This window comes from Pantherophis guttatus, chromosome 8 (assembly GCF_059756535.1).
Source record: "Pantherophis guttatus breed Tessera chromosome 8, ASM5975653v1, whole genome shotgun sequence".
Taxonomy (NCBI): Eukaryota; Metazoa; Chordata; class Lepidosauria; order Squamata; family Colubridae; genus Pantherophis; species Pantherophis guttatus.
In genome coordinates, this window is record NC_142070.1 from 31,757,790 (window position 1) to 31,784,708 (window position 26,919).

The 26,919-nt window shown below is 37.0% G+C and overlaps 1 protein-coding gene across 1 annotated transcript in view; it reads left to right on the forward strand.

Moving 5' to 3' along the window:
* MAML3 (mastermind like transcriptional coactivator 3) overlaps positions 1-26,919 on the forward strand; it is a 307,710-nt gene that overhangs the window by 108,391 nt on the left and 172,400 nt on the right. The gene's annotated exons all lie outside the window — the stretch shown is intronic.

Below are 26,919 nucleotides of genomic sequence, written 5' to 3' on the forward strand. Positions count from 1 at the left end.
CTCGCCGCCTCCGACTCCGGGGGCGTCCAGGGGCGAGGAAGATCGCAAAACCCTCGCCCCGAAGCCATCCGACCGAATCAGGGGTCGCTGATGGTCGAGCTCCCCTGCAGCACCCCCTCGAGCCCCAGAAAGTCCTCCATCCAGCCGCAGCACCTCACCTCACGACTGCCATCTTGCGCATGCTTACCTAGAATTGAGACTGTTACCTTCCCACCAAAGTGGTCCCTATTTTTCTACTTGCATTTTTTATGTGCTTTCGAACTGCTAGGTTGGCAGAAGCTGCGACAAGTAATGGGAACTCTCCCTGTTATGTGGCACTAGGGATTCGAACCACTGAACTGCTGAACTTTCAATCAATAAGCTCAGCATCTTAGCCACTGAGCTACTGCATCCCTACTTTTCACTCTACATGTCAACAAAATTTTTCTTTCTGAGTAAGAAACCAAAGGAAAAAAAATCATACCTATAAAAGAATGGATTTGAAAACGACATTGGTTTCTTTGCTTCTAGAAAGACCTATTTGTGGAAAATTTGGGGATGCCTTGCATTAAAGAAATAGCATAGGCTTCACATATATTTCATGTAGGTAAAATAAACTAAGTTTTCTATGCACTAACCATAATTTTTTAAAATGTGATAAAACACAATTAAACTGGGAGACAAAAGTTTTTAAAGGCAACCATATATCTATTGTGGATATTTCCATTTAGAGTTTCTATTATAGGTAGTCCTCGACTTATGACCAAAATTGAGTCCAAAATTTCTGTTGTTAAGTGAGACATTTGTTAAGTGAGTTTTGCCCAATTGTGTGACCTTTCTTGTCACAGTTATTAAATGAATCACTGCAGTTAATAATAACCTGGTTGTTAAATGAATCTGGCTTCCTCATTGACTTTGCTTGTGAGAAGGTCGCAAAAGTGATCATATGACCTTGGGACACAGCAACAGTCATAAATATGAACCAGTTGCTAAGCGCCTGGATTTTGATCACATGATCATGGGGATGCTGCAAAGGTTGTAAATGTGACAAACGGTCATAAGTCACGTGTTTCAGTAACTTTGAATGGTCACTAAATGGACTGTTGGAAATTGAGGACTACCTGTATGATGAAATCAAGTTGCTTCCTTCTTTTTCAGTCTTTCCCCAAAAATAGATAAATGCATGTCTGTTACAAACTTTTGACAGTTCCCCAAATTTAGTCTTGATAAAGAGTAGGACCTATTTCTGGAAAAATATGATGCAATATATTAAGATGATGAAAATGTCAATACTGATAAAGTTGGATAAAATCTTAATCTCTTGTGGAGGCTAATGAGAAATATATTCCATTTGCTGCAAAAAAATAATGATCCAATCTAATAAAAAAATTAATAATTGTGGTAAATACTGAACTTCTGATCTAGTCTGCTTTGCCTTGAATATGAAAATAGTATACTGATTTCCATACTCAGTGACAATTACTTAATGTATTTGTTCTTCTTATTGCTATTATTTGTTATGTAGGTCAGTTCAGCCAATTCGGTGTTAGTATTGTTAAGAAAACAGAAAACATCTTTAAAATTTCATCTGTGATATTTGAAGAACATGATAACTTAGTTAAGAATTAGATCAGTATGAGATAGTTTGAGGAATAGAACATAGTATTTCTTAAATGGTGAATACTGGATTTTGGCATTTTTGGCGCTGAACCTTCTTATACCACGGAATGGAAGCCAGCTAAAAGTTGCTGGCTATCAGAGTGAGACTACTGCTTTGCCATATGGCATAGTCTGTTACCTAGCAACAGTAGCACTGTTAGCAAAGGGATATATTGGATTACTCAATAAGGCCTTTCCTAAACTGGGAAGAGGGCTCCTATTGGCTGGGATGAGTTAAATAGAAGTTAGCAACAAGTTCACTTTCATTCAGTTAATAGCATCAATTAGTTGGGGATGCCTAGATGTGGTTCCAGCACTACTCAGGAGGCACCTAGAAGATTTTATAGGAAAGTATAAGTAACCTGAGCTTCATGGCCACGAAAACTCTGTAAACTGCTTATTTTATACCCCCCTGAAGCATCTATTGACCATGATTTTGTGCATCTGTAACATTATTCCAAAGTAGGTGGCATATTTTCCACAATTTTGAAGTGAGAAATAAAATGAAAATTATAATACTTAATGTGGGTAAGAAAGAGATTGGGATATCCATCTTGCCGCAAAATAAATAAATAAATAATAAATAAACAAACAAACAAACAAACAATCCAGATATACTGGGTGATAATCCAAATGACACTTTGATTTTTGTTCTTACCCAATAACTAAGGATGCCCCCAGAACAAAGAGGCTGCCCAATGTTTCCATCTAGGCCTAGAGAAAATAGTTTATTTTCTGTCTTTTGATTGCAACTTTGCCCCCCACCCCCCCAGCATGTACTATATGTGTGTGAATTGAGCTGGCTACATTACCCATTTAAAGTCTATTTGATAGTTTTATATTGTTAAACATGGATATATTCAAGATCCCACAATTAAGAACATTAAGAAGACTATATTTATAGTTGCAGCAGACTTGAGGAAAAATGTCATTATCTTTGGGATTTCTATATGTGAAATTTCAATAACATAACAATGTTAGGCATTTTTTCCTTGCTTGCTTTTTATCTTACTTGCTCTAAAGTGAACTCTCACCAGAGCTGTAATTTGACTCATTATTTAAACTTTTAATTAAGAGGGGAAAAGATTCACAGCTCAATTAGCAATTCCAGTGCTGTTTGTTACATTGATTAGATTTGTTGAAAATTATTGAACAGAGCAGCAGACATCAGACCTTGAAAAATAATGTTCTAGTTGCATTTCCATAGCATTTTGAGAATACATGAAGGATATTAAATCTCTGCCTACTGAAGGACAGGTCTGATGTTTGTTATATATTACAATTATCACTCTTCTGTGTGTCTGCAGGAAACGGTGTCTCAGTCACTACTCAGTTACTATTTCAGATACTAAGAGCCATTGTGAATTCATGTAAACCAATAAGGATTTAGCACAACATATTTCATTTTCATATTGTCTATTCCTGAATAACTGAGAAGAATGGAAGTTTCCTATGCTTCTTTAGTTAATTAGAATTTACAATGTCTATCTTTATTTCTGAATGAAATAATTCTCCCAGAGAATCTAGGGATTCTCTTGGATTCATAGTTCCTGGTCATAGTGCCTGTCTCCATTCTTCTGAGATTTAGATGACCCTGGCCACATTGGCATTCTAAGAAGCCTTAAAAATGTGCTTATTCTTTCACATCTTATGTCAGGATGTGAGTTGAACCTGGTTGTATGATTGTAGAAGGTCAGATTTTTTTTAGGAGCTTGGTGGAATTACTTTGAATTAACACCATTGTGGTTTTTGGGGAAATTTGATTGCTATAGTTAATAATTGTTAACCACTCAGAGTCACCCAGATGGGCAGTTACATAAATCATTTTAAAAAATGAACAAGAATATTGAGGATCCCTGTTCCAAAGAAAGTGAGAGAAACAGGCTTGAAGATACATCTCAGTGGTTGCCTCCATCAAACTGGCTTTCAAGAAAGTCATGAGAACATTCATGTTTTGTCAAGCTTTGGGTCACTCATATTCGGACTTCCTAGGTTAAGGTAGATAGTTCTTGTTGTTGATGATGATGACAATGACGATGACAACAACAACTAAAATTTATCATCTTGAGTCCTTGTAAAGTAGATGTCTATAAATGATTGTAATAGGTAAATAAATAATAACATACCCAAAATTGCTTTCTTGGATATTATAGGGTAAGAATTCTGCAGACATTGCCCGCCAATTCCAAATAAATGGTGTTTTAATTTTCACTGTCAGCAAAGTTCTACTTGATAAAGATCTCAAATAGAGTCAATATTTAACTTTATTTTTTGGTTCATTGTATAGTTTGTGAGTATCCCAGGTTTGCCCTAGATATGGTATGAAATGATGCTATATTATTGGCAGTTCAGTAAATCTTGGAATCTTGTAAAAACTCATATTATCAGCAAACTATTTGAATATATATTTCTCTGTCATTTCTGCTAAGTCTTCTTGCTCTTAATTTGTAGTTTTAATTTTTGTGGGCTCTGTGGCTTGTTCATGAATCATACTCAGTAAAAGAGCACCTGGGAACAATATATTCTTTTGATAAATATCCAGGAAAATCATTACAAATAATAAAATAACAAGAAATGTACATGAAAGCTGGTTGCTTCCCATCAGCTTACATGCTGCATAGCAGAAAAATCATTGAAGGGAACAAATTCTTCTTTTATCTGGTGGCCAGCTCTTACTTTGTTTATTCAACAGCTATGCTGTTGAACAGCACAAGGAGATTTTAGCTAAGAGTGTGCCAGAAGTTGGTTGGTTGGTTGAATATTTATGTCATGATGCCAGAAAAATGCACATTTTGCCTGCTGTAAGTCTTGGGGGTGGTATGGGTGAGTGAAATGGCTTCAGTCCCTTGAAGTCATCTAGCAAAGTAAGAAAAGTAAGTGATGGATAAGCTAACCTATATCTGGAAGCAGAAAGGTTTTGCTTTGCTTTCATACTGAATTGGAGTAAGGAACACGATAACTGTGGATTAGTAAGGGCATGATTATATTCATGCAAAGGCCAGAGAAAGCTGCTTTGTGCTATATGCAATTATTTTACCTCCTAGATTAATACTTCCTGGTTTGACTGGTAGAAGTTCCCTAAAGTTTCAGGCAGAAGCCCTCTTAGTATCACCTGCTTGGTCTTTTCAACTGAAAATGCTGGGAATTTAAACTGGAACCTTCTATCTTTAAAATTTGCAAACCTAATGAGAGAAGCTATGTCTGAATGTCTTTTTTTTTCTTTTCCTCACGTGGCACAAGCATGCAGGATCTTGTCTGAGATTAATCTCACATCCAAACAAGAATAACTAGAATAAGTCCCAACAGTCCATAACTACAGAATCCAGGAGGGCCTTCACTGTCAATCAAGGTTTTATAATTTCTTTTAGGTGTTTATGTGCTGTTTTGTAAAACAGGTTAAACATCAAAGCAGAGTTGAACCACAAGAGAGTAATTTAGGAGGCACTTAAACAGTTGGAGGGGGGAGGACAAATCTTTATGAAGAGTATTTCTTATGTAGGAACTACAGGAGAGAAATTTAAGAGGCATTTATAGTTTTGGGGGGTTAATCTTTGTGGAGAAAAAAAGTATTTCTTATGCAGGAACAGCAACCTTGTCGTCATCTTTCCCCTTTGCAGATCTGTGACAAGCCTCAGTTTTTGACCAGAGTTGCTGATGTGTTATATGATGCTATATGGAGCTGTTCTGAAATGTTTAGGGAAATGTGAATGGTAGATCTTTTTCCAAATAAGTAGCAAAACACGTAGGCATTCTAAATGGCATTTTGAACACTCACACTTTATTCCCAAGTCCAAATACATTTTTGGGAAAGGAGGTTGATTTAGGCATTAGTGAGTAACCAAGCAATTAAAATAGCCTGTTTGAGGAGATGAAGACTTTACAAGTTAGACATTTTACATGGGGGAAAAAAAATCCAGACTTGTCCTGTTTTGTGGGTGATACAACAGAAAGGGAAAGGGAAAGAAAGTGATGGCAGTAATGGTCATATTGCATTTAATTTCAGATTTTTGTAACAATGGCTTAAAAAGATAAATCACAGTGCCTGTTTTAAATAAACTAGAAACACAGAATGGAGCATCTTTAAAAAAAAAGTGAATGCAATTTACTAGCAATGGCAAGTTCCTTTGGAAACTAATGGTATTTTCTAGAGCTTGTCCCCTGGGTATCTGGCAAACATATGGGGAAAAGTTCCCTTGGAAAACAACACAAAGTGCTGTGCAGATATGAAGCCACTTAGTTTTGTAAGAAAAGTAACTTCCAGTGTCCCATGTAGGTAAAGCAAATCATTTTTGTTGGCTTCTTTGTAATAAAAAAAAACTTTGTAGGTGTTTTGTTTTGTTTTGTTTCTTTGAAATTAAGGAGCTAATTAAATACTTCAGTCTATTATCTGAACATTTTGATCATTCTTTAATTCTCTTGTGATTGCTATTTAAAGGTCTTAAAACCTCTTGGTGTTTTCAATAAGAAAACAAAAGAAAACAGGACTGTAGTTCAAGACTGAAGTGCAAAAAACATTTTCTGCAGCAGGATCATCTTAAGCAAGAATGCTCGCTTGCTCCTTGATGAGCATCCTTATTCTAGCTGCTTTGGATTATTTGTATTTATTATTCCAATGCACAATATCATTGGGAGAAGGGAGGCCATAAATGATGCAACTTTACCCTCAGTATGTTGGGATAAAAATTTCCAGAATGTCTAGTTTTCATAGTAACTGGGAATTTCGGAGCCTGTAATCTTAGCATATATGGAAGTCACCAAGATGGTAAAAGTTGACTGTGTTTGAGTTCTCACAGTTAAACTAATGTATGCTTATTTATTTGAATTAATCTCTCAACAGTTGAGTAGGTATGTGAAATGACGTGAAACACAGGAGGAAAACCAGTAGCCTAGATTGTGGTCTTCCTCCTGTTTCCCAAGGTCATTCCCCAATACTAGACAGGTCACTTTATTCAATAAAAAATTATTTTGATTGTCAATATATTGACAAAATATATTTTATTTGATGTTGATGTAAAGATTCTAAAACCAAGGAGTCGGTCTTCACCTCACCCATCCCAAATTTATGCTCCCTATCTCCATAAGATTATAAACAGGCTACAATATTTATTAGGTAACAAAACAGAAAAAAAACTATCATTAAAGGTTAATACAAGATACAAAAGGATCTTGACAGCTTAAACACTCGGCGCTATCTAACAAAATGAAATTCAATGTAGAGAAGAGAAATAAAGATGATTAGGGGTTTGAAGGCTAGAGCAGATGAAGAACAGTTGCAGGAATTGGGTATATCTAATTTAATGAAAAGAAGTATTAGCATGATAGCAGTGTTCCAATATCTAAGGGGCTGCCACAGAGAAGACAGGGTCAACCTATTCTTCAAAGCCCCTGAAGACAGGACAAGAAGCAATGGATGGAAACTAATCAAGGAAATAACCAGCCCAGAACTAAGGAGAAACTTCCTAATAGTGAAAACAATTAATTAGTGGAACGACTTGTCTCCAGAATTTGTGGGTGCTCCAACACTGGAAGTTTTAAAGAAGAGATTGGACAACTATTTGTCTGAAATGGTATAGGGTTTTCTGCTTAAGCAGGGGGAGTTATCCCCCAAGGTCCCCCTTCCAACTCTATTTTTCTGTAATGAAATAATAAATCAGTAAAAAAAAATGTTACATTTATATAGAAAAAAAAATCAACAAGAGTAACCCAGAGAGCAATAACGTTGTTCTGACTAGTGTGGAAGCTTTAAAAATGTCTTATTTAATAAATATTTGAGTGATGCTTTGCTGGCACAATATCAGAAGCATTTTTTAAAAATCATTTTTGAAAAGTATTTAGTCCTGCTTATATACTTGTTATATTTACCTGTAAGCTGGTTGGTTTTGGGGAAAAAATAGGTTAAAAAGAGACATTTTTAGTTTAGGAACAATAGTTTGACCATTTTATTTAATCATTGTATGAACAATTTCTTTCAAATGAAAGAGAAGGAATAGTTCATTGGGGACAATTTTAGGTCATTTCAAGAGTTCAGTCATTTATTTTTTCAAGGAGACTCGGGGTACATGGTTCTTGCCTTTAAAGTAACGTTTTGATCATGTTGATATTAATTACAGTATTCAAGGTGTGTTGATTAGAAAAGAGCACCACCAGAGTGTTTATAATTCAGATTTTTTGCAGTGCAGCTAATGAATAACTCCCATAGCTAATCAGCTTTCAAAAAATAATTGTGATTAAAAGAAAGAAGAAAACAACTGTAAGATGAATGCTGTTCATTTTCTAAACATCTTGATAAGCGATGTAAGTAAATATATGAGTTTACAAAATCATTTGTAAAGGAAGCATTGCACTGACCAGATGTTACTTATTTTTCTTTGTGTGTGTGCGCGCGCGCAATTCAGTTTTGTTTTGTTTTTTTGCACTTTGGAAGATCCTTTTATGATTGCTGAGGCCTCAGGGATCACACATCCTGGAAACTGTTTGGCAGTAGGCATCTTTCCATGTCCAGACTTGTGAAAAGCCATTTTTCATTGAACAGAGTGAAATGCTTTAATAAACGAGTATTTATCTTCTTTTCCTTTGAATCATCAATATGATTCCTCTGCACCTCTTTTCTACTGTATATAGTAGTTTACACCCCATTAAGAGAAGCAGTTCTGTTTTGTGTTTGAATAGTTTTGAGTCCAGTTCAATAAAACAAGTAAACCATATATTTTAAAATGAAAAAAAAAAATAGTTACCTTCTTTCATAAGATTCCTCCCCACTTTGACACTCTTATGCAAGGCTTAGTTTTTGGCAAAGAGCTGGGGACCCCAGAGTGGGCTGAAATCCATCTGGTGGCTTATTTGATTGGTAGTTATGACTCGGGGGGGGGGAGTGCCCCAAAGGTGCTTTTTCAGGAGGCAACTGGACTTCCTTGTTTTTCTTGGAAGACATTTTGCTTCTCATCCAAGAAGTTTCTTCAGCTCTGACTGGATGGTGGGGAATGAAAGGATTTATATTCCTTGCAGACAGCTGGTCATTTGCATTCTTTTTAGAGAGTTGTTGAGGCCACTTGGAGGCTTATCTGTGTCCTCAGGCTCACCTGAGTAGTGCAAATGTGTGTGGAGCCTTTTTGGCTGCAGGATATTTTCTGCCCTGTATCCATTTACTGTTGAAGACAGGGATAGACTGTTGGGGATGAGTCTGTGTTGTCTGCATCTAAAACTAAAGCACAAATGCTTCCTGTAGTCTGCAATTTTTCTGAAAATCCGTTCATACTCCTGCACCAAAGGGTGTTCATCCCAAAGTGAATAGCTAAATGTCTACGGAGATTCTCAGTCATCCAGGTCATGGTTGTCCCAAAGGTGCTTTTTCAGGAGGCAACTGGACTTTTTTCTTTGAAAACGTTTTGCTTCTCATCCAAGAAGCTTCTTCAGCTCTGCCTGGAAAGTGGGGAATAAATAAATAAATCCTTCTATTCCCCACCACCCAGTCAGAGCTGAAGAAGCTTCTTGGATGAGAAGCAAAATGTCTTCAAAGAAAAACAAAGTCCAGCTGCCTCTTGAAAACGCACCTTTGGAACAACTATGACCTGAATGACTGAAGATCTCCATAGACACTGTGTGTGTGTGTGTGTGTCTGTGTGAAATTTGTTTTTTTAATTGCTCTTATTTTTGTAAGCCTCCCAGAGTCACTGAGAGTAAGTTGGGCAGCTATATAAATTTTCTTAAATAAAGTAAAAAGGAATAAAATAAATAAATAAGCAAGACCTAGGAAAGTAGTTTTCATTTCATGAAAGAATTAAATGGGCATGGAGTCGTACATGAGTCTCATACCACCTTCTGGATCTGAAATATAATACTATATTTTAATCATGAAACTTAAAATGTTAATAGCATTAGAGATTTTACTCCATAGAATTAGAAGCTTTCTTTTCTTGTTAACTTTATACTTTGGGATTATTAAAATAAAGTCTTGGACTTTTTAGTACTCACTTTCTAGCTTTGCCTCTTTAAGATGGATGATACCACAAATCTCATCATTGTATGATATATTTCAGGACATCTGGTGTACTCTTCGTCACTGAATGCATCAGTGGTCCACATAAATTTTGGATTTAAAATCATAGCATAGAGAAAAAAACCCTGGTGCAGAGGCGTCATCCTTATTGGATATATCTTTTTGTGAAGAACAATGTAGAGTCTAAAAATAGTCCCAAGAGAAGTGAAATATATGAATGCCAGTTTATAAAGATCAAAAGCTGTTTAACTAGATTAAATGGGAAAATGGTCAAAAATGTAATAGAAAACTATGATCTTTCTAAAACAAAATTTAATCAGAGGCATCTCTTATTTCCTGACAGTGAGAACAACTAATTAGTGGAACAACTTGCCTTCAGAAGTTGTGGGTGCTCCATCACTACAGGTTTTTAAGAAGAGATTAGACAGCCATTTGTTTGACATGATACAGTCTCTTGAGCAGCGTGATGGACTAAAGGACTTCCAAGGTCCCTTTCAACTCTGTTATTCTGTCATCTACTGTTTTCATTAAACTGACAAAAAAAGTATCACACCATCACAAATGCAAGTTCAGTGTCCTTTTATATGTGTGTGTGATGTCACAGCATATATGCAAAAAGGCCAAAACTTCCATTGCATTAATACAATGTTACTTGCATAAGCTTCCTTCCTTTGTGTCCTCTGCAGACATCATTGAATGTAATACTAATAAACAGGTTTCTATATGATAATCCTGATATATCAGAGTTTCTCACAAGAAATATATGTCTATGGATCATGAATTGATCAAGAATATTTAACTCACACATAATGACACTTTAATCATATCATGAAGTATATAAACTATCCAATGTTGCTACATTGGATATATTTTCTGCCAAAAATACAAACATTCTCCAATTATGTTAAAATTGGAGAATAAAGTAATGTTCAAGAAGTCTGTACTATTTTTTTAGATTGCAATGCAATTTAGAACCGAAATTCCTCTTTTAATATTAAACTTTTGAGTAACCAGTTATCTGTCTCCAGTTTTAAAGGACAAGTAGCATGAACTTCAACTCAAAAAAGAGAGAAAATTTTAAATAAACGTCTCAAACAACAATCGTTTTTATTATGGTTGGTCACAAATTAAGCCTAATATTTAGACTAGATTTGGGGTTTTTGTTCAGCTATCAGCTCCTTCCCAATGATCTGGGATAGGCAGATGTTGTTTAATAATGTTAAAGGTATAGTTGCAGGATGTAAGCTATACCAAGTAAAGCTGCCTACTGTAATTGCCTGATGGTGATTTTGTCATTGCCAATGATCCAGTTCTTCTGGAATTACACCTGGTTTGTCTATTACAGTTGGCGCTATCTTTGTTTTCTTTTGCCACCGTCATTCTACTTCTATTTGCAGGTCTTTATATTGTGTTATTTTTCTCCAGTTCTTTCTCTTTTCTGCTGTTGTCAGATAGTACAATATTCACTATCCAAACATTTGTTGTTTTTATCAACAATTGTTAAGGTACTGTGTGGCAGATGCCTGTTTGTTTGCATTCTAAAGTCTTAGAGCACTTTAGCTTTTTCATTTTCTTTGTCTATTTTGTGGTCCTACTAAAGTTGTTGTTTGCAGGCAAGTGGTATTTCTTGCAGATAATTCAATGCACCATTGTTGCTACTTTGTTATGTCATTCTGGGCTAGTCAGTCTGGGCTATCTTCTTGCAGCAGTTAACTAGGTGTTTCACTTCTTTACAGAGGTGGTGTTTGCTGTCTGTTGCTGTCTTCTCAGTTCTGACTTTGTATGCATTTGTTCTTAAGGCTCTGTCTTGTGCAAGCTAGAATTAACCCTTAGTCTCTTTTCTGCTTTCCTGCTCTTAATCATTGCTAGATCTTGTTGTTATCTGCTTTGCCTACTAGGTTTTAAATTTTTTTTTACAAAGTATTAATACTTTGCCTTACCTTGTCTCTTATCTGTTTTTCATTTGGTCTTCTTACAGGCCAGTTTAATCTCTTTGGTTATTCATGGTGTACTTGCTTCAGGGCATTACTATTCCTCAGATACTCTTACAATGCCCTTTTTTGTTCTTCAATGATCTGGTGTTCCATGTCCACCTATGCTCCTTAGTAAATAGAGTGTGTCAACATTGCTGCATAGATAAACGGCATGATTCATTGTCATTGTTTTTCTTATCCAGGGTTTCTGTTTCAGCTTGAGTCCAATTCACTATTCCAGCTGTATATCTAATGATTGGAATTTTCCAGGTGTTAATCACCTTGATAGTATTTCTGCCACTGAGTTTGGACTTTAAGATCTTCTTCACTTTTCTGAATATTCACTACTAACTTTCTTCTTGATTTCAACGTGCTTGTTGTCAATTTGAAGGATACCTAAGTATTTGTTGTGATCATCTGCACACAGAACTCTTAATGTTATTTCCATATGGCATCTTGAAATAGTTTTCATTAATTTGTTGCCTGTTGATGGTAAGGGTGGCACATTTATCCAGTTCAAACTCCATGCTAATAGCTCCATTGCAGTCCAAATTCCATTGCAATATCTCAATTGCAGCCCAAACTCTATTACAGTCACTGTATATTTGTACAGTGTTGAGCAGTGATTTCATTTCAGATAATATTTTTCATACAGATTCAGATTATTCATGTAAAGGAGGTGGGGATAGGTTGGGAGATGGTTATATTTGAAAGCCATAGCCTGACTTGTTCAGTATTGTTGACAGAGGAATCAGTGCAACTGCAAACAGTAGTGGTGATAATGAGTCTCCTTGAAAGATTCCTCTCCCAATTTGTCATCATTGATTGGCAAATTTGTTTTCCATTGTGCCATTGTTTTTTGCACAAAGCTTCTGATGTTTTTACTGATTCCTGTTATTTTTAACCATTTTAATTATCCAGTCATGTGGCGGGGAGTCAAATGCCTTCTTGTAATTAATCCATTCAAGTTGGTATTCCTTCTCTCACAATTTTCCAAAATCATCTTGTCCATTAGGAACTGATCTTTTGGTCCTTTGCTGTTTTTTGGTGGGGAGGAGTTTCTACTTGGATTGGAAAAAACTTTTCAACTAGATGGTGTTATATTACATCAGCTACTTAGCAATTTGAAAGTGGTTGGTAAGAGTAGTGGGTTTGGAACTGTGAGGGCGCACGCATGTATGCACTCACTTTGCTCGTGCGCTTCTGCACATGCTCAGAGCGTCCGTGATGACATCCGGGCAGATGGCCCGAGACTCCCACTGTCACTACTGGTTTGCCCGAACCGGGGTGAACCAGTAGAAACCCACCACTGGTTGGTAAGCAGGTAATCAGATATCCTCTTCTCATTGCACTTGATTTGTAATAGCAAATCATTATTTCTTTATTTTCAGTCTTACTATATTTGTGGCTGATAAGCAAGTTTTCTTCCAGTAGTCCTGCAGTAGCTGTCCCTGGTTGTTCAGCCAACAGTCCTGAGTCATGAAGTCCACTTGTCACCAGATGACTAAAAACTCCAACATCTAGTGCAGTGTTGTTGATGTGGGCAATATAGGCTTCTGTAAGTCTCACCTTCTTGTTTATAGGAGAGAGATACTCTTTGATTGGCTTCTCTGATGAAACCTGTCCAGTGTGGCTGAACCGCTGTCATAACATTCTTCTTTCTTAGAGCATGCAAGCCAGTGGTGAAATGCAGCCGGTTCTATCTGGCTCGGGCGAACTGGTAGCACCGGCGGAGGGAGGCTCCGCCACCTACCCAGAAGTCATCATGTCCCATTTTTTGATGCTCTGCACATGCGCAGAAGGTCCTGTGCATGCACAGAGGTGTCGTGTATGAGCAAAGTGTGCGTGTGTGCGTGCGCGCGCTCCCATTGGCAAACCGGTAGCAAAGGTAAGTGGATTTCACCCTGATGCAAGCTCCACAACCACATCAAGTTAGTGCCTCACTGGGAGATTATTATTATTCCCAGAAATTACATACCATCTTATCCAAAGAATCATATATTCACATTGACAAAAAACACTACAACTAACCAGCTAAAACCCAGCAGAAACACAACCAAAAAGGCAGCTTGGTACTTTTTATTAAAAACTAAATGATGAACGCAAGATAATTTTCATTGGTTTACAGAAATCCATTATACATAGAGGCAGGTATAATAATTTAACTCATTATAACATTCCATTGAATTCCTATTTGATTATGAAGCTGAATGTAATTATATGAAAAGTAAAATTATATTTTGATTAACATTTAAAAGTGAACATTCTAAAAGTTGAAAAGATCTTTTTTGTACACAGTATAAGTTCAGTAAATCCTTTAATTTGCCAAACTATTTTACATGGGATCATTTTTGGTAAACTGTCTAAAAATAACAAAATTTTAATACTTGGGAAAGTCTTAAATTATCCACTACTTTAGGAAATATGGAAAAGATGTATGAGCACATGGAATTTTGATCCTTCCTCCTGCTTTTTCTCTAGAATTTTATTCAATTAAAACAGTGGGAGCAAAAATAGATTTTATTCATAATTTGCTATTTCATAGCTTAATCTTAGTTTTTCTCACAGTCTCCACAGGTTATTAGGCAAGGTGGGGCAATTCTAACCTTGGTGTACAGTTTTAGCTGTGGAACCTTTGACCATTATTTATCTTAGAAATAACCTTATCAATTAAGGGTTTTTATATTAATAGCACTGAGCATACTTATGCATAAATTCCTAGGATGCATCTTGTGCACACTAATTCTTTGTTTGTTGTATACTTCTAAAGTTGGTGAATGAGCCTCACTGTTTAGAATCGATATCTAGTTATAAGGCCAATTAGTTCAAATTCCACATAATGAACATCAGTTTACTAGCCTGTATGTAACAGGTTTTGCAGTTCCTTTCCTAATCTCTTGGGTAAATAAACATTACAGGTATTTGGGAAGGTATATTGAATTGAATTTGAGTAACATCAGCAAACTTAATTACTACTACTTTCTACTGGGAAAAAAAAGACATGTAGGATTGGTGTAAGAAGAGATTTTTATGGCTGACTGGACAGCTGTTACCCAAGTAGCTCTATCTGCCATGATGTCTTCTTCTGTTGTAATTCTCTATATAGATAGTCCTTGATTTATGACCACAGTTGAGCCCAACATTTCTGTTGTGAGGCAGTTAAATGAGTTTTGCCCCATTTTACAACCTTTTGCTGTAGTTAAGTAAATCATGCAGTTGTTAAGGAATTGTGCAGTCATTAAATGAATCTGGCTTCTCCTATTGACTGCTTGTTGGAAGCCAGCTGGGAAGTTACAAGCTGTGATCACACAGCTGTCTGACCCTCGGACAGTGCAATTGTCATATATACATGCCAGTTGTCAAGTGCCTGAATTTTGATAATGTGACTGTGGGAATGCTGCAATGGTCATAAGTGTGAAAACTGGTTACAAATTTTTTTTTCAGTGCTGTTGTAACTTTGAACAGTCACTAAACAAATGGTTGTAAGTCAAGAACTATCTGAGTGTTCTTAACGGGGAAGATACGCCAATACTTGGTCAAGAAAGCATTTGAAAATCAGGAGTACCAATATGGTTGTTTGACCATTCCTAATCTGGATTACAATATATTTATAAATTATAAATTTATTTTTGGTATTGTTCTCTAGTTCTTTCTATATGACAGAGATTAAACAGGAAATGTTTATTTTAATTTATATTGCCTATATAGAGTTGTCATGAATAGTTGGTAATAAGACAATTTGTTCTGAAGGACTTAGTAGATATCAATATTTAATATACTATATATTGTCAGGCAGAAAACATCAGATCCACAATATGTGATACAGACCTACATATTTTATACTCTAAATAGGAATTCAGCATTAGAAGTTTCTTTTTTCTGATTTTTCAAAATCTGTTCTACCTTATGAAAAGTAACCTTCAGTATGTTAAAATGTATAAGCTGAAACTGGACCTTGAAGAACTCGGTAGATGTAAAGTCTGCATGTTGCTTTTCCACCTGTGTTGAGATCTAATTACACATATATCCCATGATAAATCAGTTTTATCAATCTCATGAAAACTGAGAAGAGAAATTATTAAATCAGATCAGAGTAATTCTGTGAAAGCAGTGTATTTGAGTATAACTAAATTTGCCAAATCATTTTCTTCTTCAGCCACAGTTCTGATTCATAAAACACAAAAACTAACAGCTGTTCTTGGCAGGTCCTTGCAAGGCGTAATGAAGCCTGATTTAATTAGCCAAATTTGGTTGCCACTAAACAGTCATGAGCTGTGCTACGGCTGATGCATTGAGAAGGGTTTACAACTCTTCCTTAGCACTGATCCAGTCCTTACAATGTTAGTACCCTGTTTCCCCTAAAATAAGACATCCCCTGATAATAAGCCCAATTGGGCTTTTGAGCGCATGAACTAAAATAAGCCCCACCTGAAAATAAGCCCTCCCCAAAAATATTTAAATGCATGCGCAGCCGATCCCCGCCATTTCCTCTGGTTTCCTCCACGTGCCCGAAAATAATAAGACCTCCCCGAAAATAAGGCCAAACGCTTATTTCAGGGTTCAAAAAAAATATAAGACAGGGTCTTATTTTCGGGGAAACACGGTATTTACCATGAGACTAGATGATACTGTAAAATTATATTTATTTTATATCTATTTTTTCAAAAGGAAAAAGAGAGAAAAAAGAATACTGCAAAGGTGAAAATCCATTTATATTTATACTTGATTGTGCCATTCAGTATATGCTGGATGGCACAACCACTGTGCAGATGATCCTGTACACAAGGCCAGCTACTTGGTTGTGTCGTTCAGTGTATTCTGTTCCTGCCTGCATGTCACACTCTGCCATTATGTGTTGGACTGTCTCTGAAGCCTCTTTACACAGTCTGCCTCTCGGGTTCTCTCTAGTGTAATAGATCCCTGCTTCTATGGATTTGGTGCTTAGTGCTTGTTCTTGTGCTGCTAAGTGCCTCAAGTGCTATTTTTTAGTCCAGGCTTTTCCAGTCACTGATAGGATTTCCTAATATCAGCCACTTCAGTTATCTGTTGATAGTACTGGTACATGCAAAATTTTCAAAAGGAAACGAGGGGAAAAAAGCATACTGCAAAGGTGAAAATCCACTACATATACTTGGTTGTGCCATTTAATGTATGTTGTTCCTGCCTGTATCTTATATCCTGTCACTATTTGTTAGACTGTCTCTGAGGTTGTTCTTCATGGTCTCTACTTGGGTTAGGGGTGTGTGCGTGTGTGTGCCCGCCAGTGGTGGGTTTCAGTTTTTTTTACTACCGGTTCTGTGGGCGTGGCTTGGCGGGCATGGCATGGCTTGGTGGGTGTGACTTGGTGGGCGTGGCAAGGGAAGGTTACTGCAAAATCTCCATTCCCACCCCACTCCAGAGGAAGGTTACTGCAAAATCCCCATTTTCTCCCAATCAGCTGGGACTCGGGAGGCAAAGAATAGACGAGGGTGGGGCCAGTCAGAATTTTTACTACTGGTTCTTCGAACTACTCAAAATTTCCGCTACTGGTTCTCCAGAACTGGTCAGAAACTGCTGAAACCCACCTCTGGTGTGCGGGCATGTATGCACACACACATTTACACACACACACACACAACATTCACCTCATCACATCTGGTGGGGACAAATCCATACTAACGTGGCACTCAGAGATGTTTTCTCAGAAAGCCTACCTGAGACATCAGCAGACATGGGAGGAGGATTAAGCAGAGGAAATGCCATGACAAGATAAGACCCTGCATGGGATGTACCATCAACAGAAGGCTGAAGTGGCTGACATTGGGAACTCCTATCAGTGGCTGGAAAAAGCTGAACTACTGTAAAAACACCACTGAGACACTGACCATAGCAGCATAAGAACAAACATTAAGCCCCAAATCCATAGAAGCAGGGGTCTTTCATACTTGACAGGGCCCTAGGTGCAGACTATGCAGAGAAACCTCTGAGACAGTCCAGCACATAGTGTGGTAGGTTGTAAGATGTAGGCAAGAACAGAATACACTGAAAGGCACAATCAAGGAGCTTGGCATTCTGTTCAGGATCATCGGCACAATGTACAGGCTAAAATCTCCAGATGAAAGATTCCACAGAAAGTAATGCAGAATAATAGGGCTAAGATCCTGTGGGACTTTCAGATCCAGATGGTCAGCCAGGTAGTGATCAATCAATAGACATTTCAGTAGTGACAAGGACCATATAATAGCAATGGTAATAAATGCAGTAGTGCCAAGTGACAGCACTATCAGGAAGAAAGAGTATGAGAAGCTGGAAAAGTACCAGAGCCTGAACTAGAGAGAATGTGGAAGGTAAAGGCCAAAGTGATCCCACTGGTGGTACAAACACTTGGTGTTGAGAACCCTACACTGGGAAAATGGCTCCCAAAAACAAAACCAGAATGACATCAGAGCTGTCTGTCCAGAGGAGTGCAGTGATAGAAGCAGCTAAGATATGGTGCAGAACTCTCAAATACCCAAATGTCTGGTTGAGGACCTAAGGTTGAGGAAAACACATACCATCATCCATATGAGTGAGGGGGAACTTTTTAAATGTATTTCAAGACTTTAAAAGAAAACTTGTCTTACATATATTATCATGTATTGTTCAATTAAAGTAGTCATCTTTAAGTAAGTTTTCTTAAGAGCAGGAAATTTTGTAATCTGAGTATATAAACCTGTGTATGCCTTGCAGGGCAAATAGTCCCTAAATAATTCCTCAGTCAAGACTCTTAGCAATAAACTGCCTCTCTAAATATAGAAAAATAGGTGCATGTTTTAAAATTCTGCTTAACTGATGAAAAATGAATATTGTTCCAACTTTGTAATATCAGTTTTTGCTTTCTGTTTGTTTTGCAATAGTAAAAGTACACTGTATCCTCTTCCATTGTTCTCCAGTTAGTGTCCAAAATATTGGTACTATTGATTCCAAAGAATGTGAGCATCAAAACCCAGTACGTCTTCCAAAGGACAATGATATATGATCTCTTAAACTTAACCAATGCTAACAAATACTTAATAAGCCTTTCTCCCAAGGGAAGGGAACATGGAAAATCCTAGCACTTTTGGTACCTGGGTCTGTCACTAATTTACAATTGGCAAGACATTTAGAGGGTGTGAGCAGGGTCATTATCTTTCATGAATGAGTACATTGGATGCTTTAACTTTGCGATTTAGACCGATACACAGAAGATTCACATGTATAAAAAGAAATGTAGATACATGGGGCCAAAAGAAGTACGGTAAGGATCTCTTTTCAGCCTTTGGTTCGCCAAATTCCTTCTGTGAATATAATGGCTATTACTCGTCTTTAAAAGAGCCAGTCATAGACTGCCTGTGCTCTTCTTGGACCACACGAAGCAGGCTTATTCCCAAGGGGGAAAGGATGCCTTTAAACACATGGCTCTTTCACTCATCCCGATGGCACGGATGTGTAAAACAGCCCTAAGCTAAGGGAGAGCAAAGCTTGCATTGTCTTGAGTCCAGCCAAGGTGGGGGAGGGCTTTGCAGGTCATTACTCATTTATTCGCACAGCAAGCTCCTTCCTCGACCCATTCAGGTAGCTATTACTAGCTAGTGAAAAGTCACAAAGCCCCATCATTAGTGGAATCAATCATGCCAGGGCCCAGGGAAAACCCTCCCGCAGCCTCTCATTTACTCAGCTAAAGAGCTCAGAGCTTGTTGTCTGCAGCTGACTCAGCTCCCGGGTCTCTAGCTCAGCCTCTTTTCAGCAGACCTCCCCTTTCCCTCTTTATACTGTTTATTGGGAGATGCACTTTGTGGGTTTTGTGCCTCCTCCTCTTACCCACCCCCTCCCACGCCCAGATTTTGCCTGCTGAGCATTCTTTAGGTCTTTAACATATTGCCATAGAGACATCACTATTTTGAATGATTGCTTCCCTTCCTCCAGTTCTTTCCATTTTTCTCAACAAAGTTCTTGTGCTGAAGTTTGCTTTAGCTGCTTTCTCTCTTTTTTTCCTCCCCTTTTCACCCAGTGGATATTTTATTATCCAGCTGTTGGTGAGTTAACCCTAATTGTACCTTATTAAAAAAAGTTCTGGGAATGACAATGAGAATTAATGAAAAAAAAATCATCAAGACACAAGCTTGACAAAGAAGAGCTGTTGGGGGGGAGGGGGGAGAGAAGTGAAACCTGAGAAATTATTTGGAATCACTTTCTTTTTCTGAGAATAGCTATGAATTGATTAAAGACTTCTTTACTCTGTATGCTTTAAAGTACAAGACCCACAATTGCAAAATGTAGATGTTTGAATCCTTGAAAGATTGGATTTCCGTAGTAAAAATGTAGGATGGAATAAGATCAGATAAAGGCCTGAAATCACAAAGACTCAAAGGGCAGGCATCAAAATGCTTGTTTCAATGGCAACTTGAAAATTAATTAAACTAAGTATGAAATGCTTAGTTCTATAGGGAGGGCATCCTTTCTCCTGCCACAGCCATAGGAAATGGACCTTGATGCACTTGAATAATCTCTGAAATGCTTCCAGCAGCATTAACAGAAGTGGTTACATCTGTGTGGAGAAACAGCAACTGGAGGCAAATGTGATAAAACAGTTTCATCTGAGTAACACAAATTTTTATCAACAAAGCTGGATACATAATCAGAATTGCAGTGTTCCTATATGTTGCTAGGGTAATATAATATATGGAGCAAGCAGACTTTTGCTTAAAGATGGACATTTTAAGTAATGTATATGTTCTAAAACAGACTTTCAGGCCCTCTTTCATTTTTTGTGGCTTTTTTACTCAAAAGTAGTCATAAGATTACTTGTAAAACTGCATTAGTTATGGGAACAGAAATAAATGTTTTTGCCTGTCCCACTAAATTCAATAGGCCCAATTAATTAAGCAGCGCCATCTGGCAGAACCCAGCAAGTATGTTCTGGAGAACCATTTCCCTAAGATTATCAGGGTCTTTGACCCTTCTAGTATTTTGTGAATCCCTGAAGATTCCTGAAGAATCTTTGAATGTTCCCTTGGCAGAGGATCTGCAAGTTAGGTAAGCCTGTTCTGATTTTGTGCTTGCTAAATTTTGAGCTGGGTTTGCCTTTGACACCATTATTCCATTCTGAATTTTGGAGTTTTAATCCTATGAGCGCTACCCAGAGGCATAATTATGAGAAGCTATATGAATTGATTAAATAAGATGAAAATATTTTTGCATTCCTCCATATTTCCCAAAGGGGCAGAATAAAATCTTTATTTTGCAGTGTTGGAAACCGATTTTTTTAAAAAATATTCAATGCTATACAATTTTATATGAAGTTCACTAGGAAGCATTATTGAGATAACTTAATGATTAGCCCAGTGATAAGCTTCCAGCAACAGTGAATCTTGTATTTACAAGTTGATAGTAGAGTATTGGTTCCTTTAGTTTTCTCATAGGTAGTTTAATTAGCTTTATTTCAGAAAAATAATAAAATAATTGATTCTAAATAAAAAATGAAGTAGAGGAATATTCACACACAAGACAGATGGACAAGCCTATTTCAAAAAACAAATCGAAGGGAGAAATCAACATTATATCTTTTCTCTTTTCCCTTAAAATCTTCTCTTTTATTATCACTATCCTTACTAGGTTCTGTTTCCTAACAGTTAGACTCCTTATGTACAGATGCTAGAAGCCTGCCTTGGATGAGAAATTCAAATTGATGAAATGCAATATTTCAGTATTCACTTCTGCCAACAAAGAGCCATCTGTGAAACCTGCTCAAATGCCTGAGAAAAAAACTTCGAATCAATTGGCAACACAGGATTATTAGAATCTTAGAATCCACTGAGTTGAACTCTCTGCTCAATGTGAAAATCCAGTTTAAGTATACCCAACAGATGGCTGTCTAATACCCTTGAACATATCCAGTATAGATGTTAGGAATCACCCAGCCTGGCAGGAAGGAGGATCAAGCACATAGATAGCCTGGAGTCACTGTACCTTCAAAATAGCTGGGAACAACCACTTTTAAGTTCCTTGGCTGCCAGATTGGGGAGATTCCTGTATTATAGGCAGAACATAATAAAGTAGAGCATAATAAAGTAGAACATAATAAAGGAGAGCAACCAGGATGATTAGGGGACTGGAGACTAAAACATATTAAGAACGGGTACAGGAACTGGGCATGGCTAGTCTAGTGAAGAGAAGGACCAGGGGAGACATGATAGCAGTGTTCCAATATTTGAGGGGCTGCCACAGAGAGGAAGGGGTCAAGCTATTTTCCAAAGCACCTGAAGGCCAGATAAGGAATAATGGATGGGAACTGACCAACTGATCAACCTAGAAATGAGGAACTTTCTGAGAGTGAGAACAATCAACCAACGGAACAGCTTACCTTCAGAATTTGTGGGAGCTTCATCACTTGAGACCTTCAAGAAAAGATTGGACTGCCATTTGTCAGAAATGGTGTAGGGTCTTCTGCTTGAGCGGGGGATTGTACTAGATGACCTATAAGGTCCCTTCCAACTCTGTTTAATCTGTTAAAGTAGTCAGCTTGAATTCTGCACATGTGGCTTTGGTTGTTCATGACTGATAGAAGAAGACCCCATCACAACTAATTGCTTCCAAGGCACTTACTGTTATTTCCTGTTCAAGATTTCTTAGTTTTGTGAACTGCTTAGTTTTGGAAACATACTATTTTAATACAAGTAAATAGTGAGAACAGCCATTGTCCATTACTCTGGCCAGCGAAATCTTGCTGCAAAACAAAAGTGCTGTGGTTTTCCTGTTCCTGCAGATTCTTTCATTCAAAACCCCAGGTTCCTGCTCCATCTGGCTAAAAAAATATATTTTTCTTAAGCATCCTAACTTCTAGTTTCATTTTTACTGCTAAAAACTTCTGATTTTTTATTTTTCTAAAGGCCTTGTAGGAAAATTAAAACAGTGAGACACTCCAGTGCAATGCAATTTGGGAAATGCATCTAGAAAAGGACAAAGGGAAGCAGAGGAGCTAGAGAGAGAGAGAGACACCCCCAAAGTTTGCCTTCTGATAAATGGTCATTTTGTCATTAGTTGCAACAATCATGGCATCCAACACATATTCATGGTATCCACAATCCAAACTGTATCTATCTTTGCTGTAAAGGAATAGAACCTGTACAATAAAGTGAAAGCAGCAATACATTTAAGAGTTATTTAAAATTTAAAGTGTAGATGCAGCCCTCCTGTTGATGCACAGATAACTGCTACTGAGCAATGCCAGGAGCCAAGATTATTATCTGACTGAAGCAGGTCTGACTTAAAACCCTATGTTGTATCTTATGATTCTTGACGAATGTATCTTTTCTTTTATGTACACTGAGAGCATATGCACCAAGACAAATTCCTTGAGTGTCCAATCACACTTGGCCAATAAAGAATTCTATATATATATATATATATCTTGCCCCCAAAGCAAAGCCTGTCCATAGGCACTCTTGTCTTCCAGCATAAATATTGAAAAGCCATGGTATCTTCATTTTTCCTATTCCTAGACTTTCTTTCCCATAGTTGCCCTTCCTTTGTTACTGCGTGCAGTTTTCTAGTATTCTGAAACACTCTAAAGGATTGTTATAAGGACAGTAATGAAAATCAGTAAGTAAGTGGTTAATATTAATACGCTTTAATATTCATTCAATTCTCATATGTGGGTTACTTTAAAATTTCATTTCAGATTCAATATATAAATAGGAATTTCATATTAAAGTAGAATGCACTGGTCATACTAGGTAATTTCAGGCTCCCAGGTTCAATATTTAACAAATGCAGGCAAGTACAACTGCTTAAAACAACTTCCAGAGAAGTTGAAAGTTCAATTCCCAGAATAACACAACCATGGTCATTTAACTGTAACATATGTACAGAGTACCTGGTTAGGGAACATTATTCTGATGTTCAGACTTGATATAAGACAACTGACTAAGGATCTAATTCCTTTACCCACTAACAAGAACAGGAATATACCGTATTTTTCGCACTATAAGATGCACTCCCCCCCCAAAAAAGTGGGTGGAAATGTTTGTGCATCTTATAGAGTGAATATTGCGGCGGGGGGGTTTATCGCCACTGATCACCGATTGCTGGCGAATGGGCAGCAGCGGTGAATGGCGGTGGCGATAGGCAGCTGCAATCCCCGCCGCCTAGAACAGCTGATTGGTGGTATTCTGGGAGGCCGATCCAACCGCCAATCAGCTGCTTGGCCTCAAAGGCTCCAGCGTTCCCTCAGCTCAGTTGACTGATGGTGGGCGCAACGAAGCGGAGCCCTGACGAGCCATGTGCTGGGGCTGCGATAACGTGCTGAAGCTGACAAGGCTGTTTGCTGTTTGCTGAAAGGACGCTAGCCAGATGAATACCGGATGGATTCTGGGAGGCAGCTAGGCAGATTTTTTTTTCCTGTTTTCCTCCTTTAAACCTAATGTGTGTCTTATAGTCTGGAGTGTCTTATAGTGCAAAAAATAACAGTAGCTGTTTAAGGGCACAGAGGTGGTAGAATAATGCAGTTTTGCATATAGTTGGATGTTGAATAGCTAGTAGTTGAAAATACTAGTTGAGAGAATGCATACAATAGTGTCAAACTATATTAAAAGTAATCTATTTCAACCCTGCACCTTTGTTTTTGGCAATTACTATAATTTGTGGAAAGAGCATGGAAGAGACATTTTGTTTGTTTTTGGCTTTATTGTTTTAGTTGATGTTAATGGCAAAAATCTACTAACTGTATCATGAAGCAGACTGGCTTTGCTTAAACTGATCATCAGATTAGTTACTAGACATATTTCACAGATAGGTCCACCTCTTACCCTTTAGCTATAACTTTTCTAGCAATGAGTCACTTGCACTACACTATAATAAACAGGGTTCGCAATTGCTAAAGATCTGCTAACTTACTTTCATGGCAACATCTAGCCTAAATTAAGCTTTTAAAAAAGATTCTGGGAACACAATTTTCCAGAATATATATTTTTTCTTCTTCATCCTCCTTCCTATTTCTCAACCCTGAAAATTATAGTAGTTTTAATTTGAGTTATTGTTAAATAATAAAATAGGTGTCACAAATTGGAGTCAAGTGTCATGTTATTTAGTTAATGGAAATCCTGCTCTACAATTCAAAGGAGGTCTTGTATATTGCATTGTGTTTTTCTAGTAGAATCCATCTCAATTATCTTTAATACAATGTTTGAGTTGCTGCACACTTCTGACTTGTTTTCAGTAATACTGAGGTTTATGTAAATGCATTGTGTGGAATTAATTACCATCAGATGTGGAAATATAGATGGTTTTAAAATGAATTCATGGAAGATAAAGCTATATATGGTTTCTATTTTTGATAGTTCTTTACTACTTACTGGATCAAAGGTGGCATATATTTTAAATAATAGTGGCTGGAGAGCAGTAGTAAAAGAGGCTATTATTCTCTTTATTTTTTTCCTTTTAGTTCAATCAAGGCTGATTCTCAGAGACTGCCTGGAAAAGCCACTTCGGTTTTCTTGGCAAGATTTTTGAGAAGTGGTTTATTTGTTTGTTTATAAAATGTTTTAGCTGTCCATCTTACCATAGGATAACTCTAGGTGGCTTACAGTTACATAAAAGCTAAAACATAAAAAGTTAAAAACAAACATTAAAAGCAAAGATATCTGGGCGGGGGGGAAGGTGGAATCTGTTATTACTCGATCAACCACCTCCATTGCGCTGTTCCCCCATTGGGGCTCAAGCCAACTGGCAAAGCCATGTCTTTAGGCCCTTATGAAAAGATAGAAGGGTTGTGGCCAACTTCACATCGGGGAGCAAGATGTTCCAGAAGGTTAGAGCAACAGCATAAAAAGCTCTCCTCCAGGACCCTACCAACCAGAATAATCAGGTTTGCCATTACCTCCTTTTAAGGGCTGAGAAAAAAATTAACTGGCCCAGCAGGCTTTGTGTCTAAGGTGGGACTAGAACTCACAATCTCCTGATTTCTAGCATGATGCCTTAACCATGACACCAAACTCACACTCACCATTCTTGTATCCTGATTGTAAACTATGTATATCTAGTTCTATGTCACAGAGTATTGGTTCAGGTGGGCTCTTTTAATGTGAATATATAATACTGATCAATGCCAAACACAGAACAAAGTCTTGGAATGATCCTGGGAAACATTTATGGAACATTCTGTTTCAGCACAAAGGGAATGTGGAAACATGAACTTATATGAAAGCATTAGTGCATAGTGCTTTTTCAGGAAATAAAGCAAGTTTAAACTGTGGCAGTCCTTTTCTACTAATTCCATTTTGAGACTATAGATGTTCCAAATTGGTCTCCAGATTAGTAGAAAAAAAAGACTATATTTTAGAAGCAATCTTCATTTAGATATATTTTTTGATATAATCTAGGCACTTTAATTTTTAAAGTAATATGTATATTTATTAATTTATATTAACGTGTATCCTTAGAATTAAAAGGATGAGTTAAAGAATTAAATCACTTACTGAAAATATTGCAGATTATTAGCATATTTTGACTCTTCTGTCCTCTTTATTGGGATTGGGGTCTAATTTTTCCCTTATTTCCTCCAAATCCAGATAGATAAGATGCTTTCAATGTTCTGAAATATACTGAGATATATTTCTTACATGGTTATACTATAAATTATGGTAGTGATCTAACTTTAGAAACCCCTATTCCTAAAAGTAAAAAAATTCAAAGTGTTGAAATTAGCTTTTGAATAAAATAATAATATGAAAAGGACAAGAGTAGAATATCAAACATATGTGGGTTTTTTTGTTCAAGAAAGTACATTAGCATGGGAAAGTCTGATCTAAAAGCTGACTGGCAGCTTTCCATTTATTTGGACTAGATCTAAATGAATATGTGCAATTTAGATGGGATGTACTGATGGGATAAATCATCAAAATATGTCAATTGCTGTTTAGTTTTTATAGGACAAAATACACAATATGACAAAATACACAATATTTCCTTCTCAATCTTTATGATATCCTTTAAACATCCTTTTGTAGAACTGAAGAGGTAATAGATTTGAATGTTAAACATTAAAGTATCAGCTGTTCTAATCGAAATTCTACTTCTGCATTGCATAACCCTAACCCTTCATTGAATGATGTTTAAGGATAAATTGGTATCCCTAATAAAAATTAGAATATTGCTAAAACTACTACTACTTTGCATTTTTCTTTGTAGACTTTTTTCCAACTAGCAGTACTCCTCCCCTGTATTAATATACAGTGTTAGATTAGTTAAACAGTAATTGCTATTAATGTCTAGAGGATTTTGGCCGGCAGATTTGGTGTCTATGATTGTTTTGTTGTG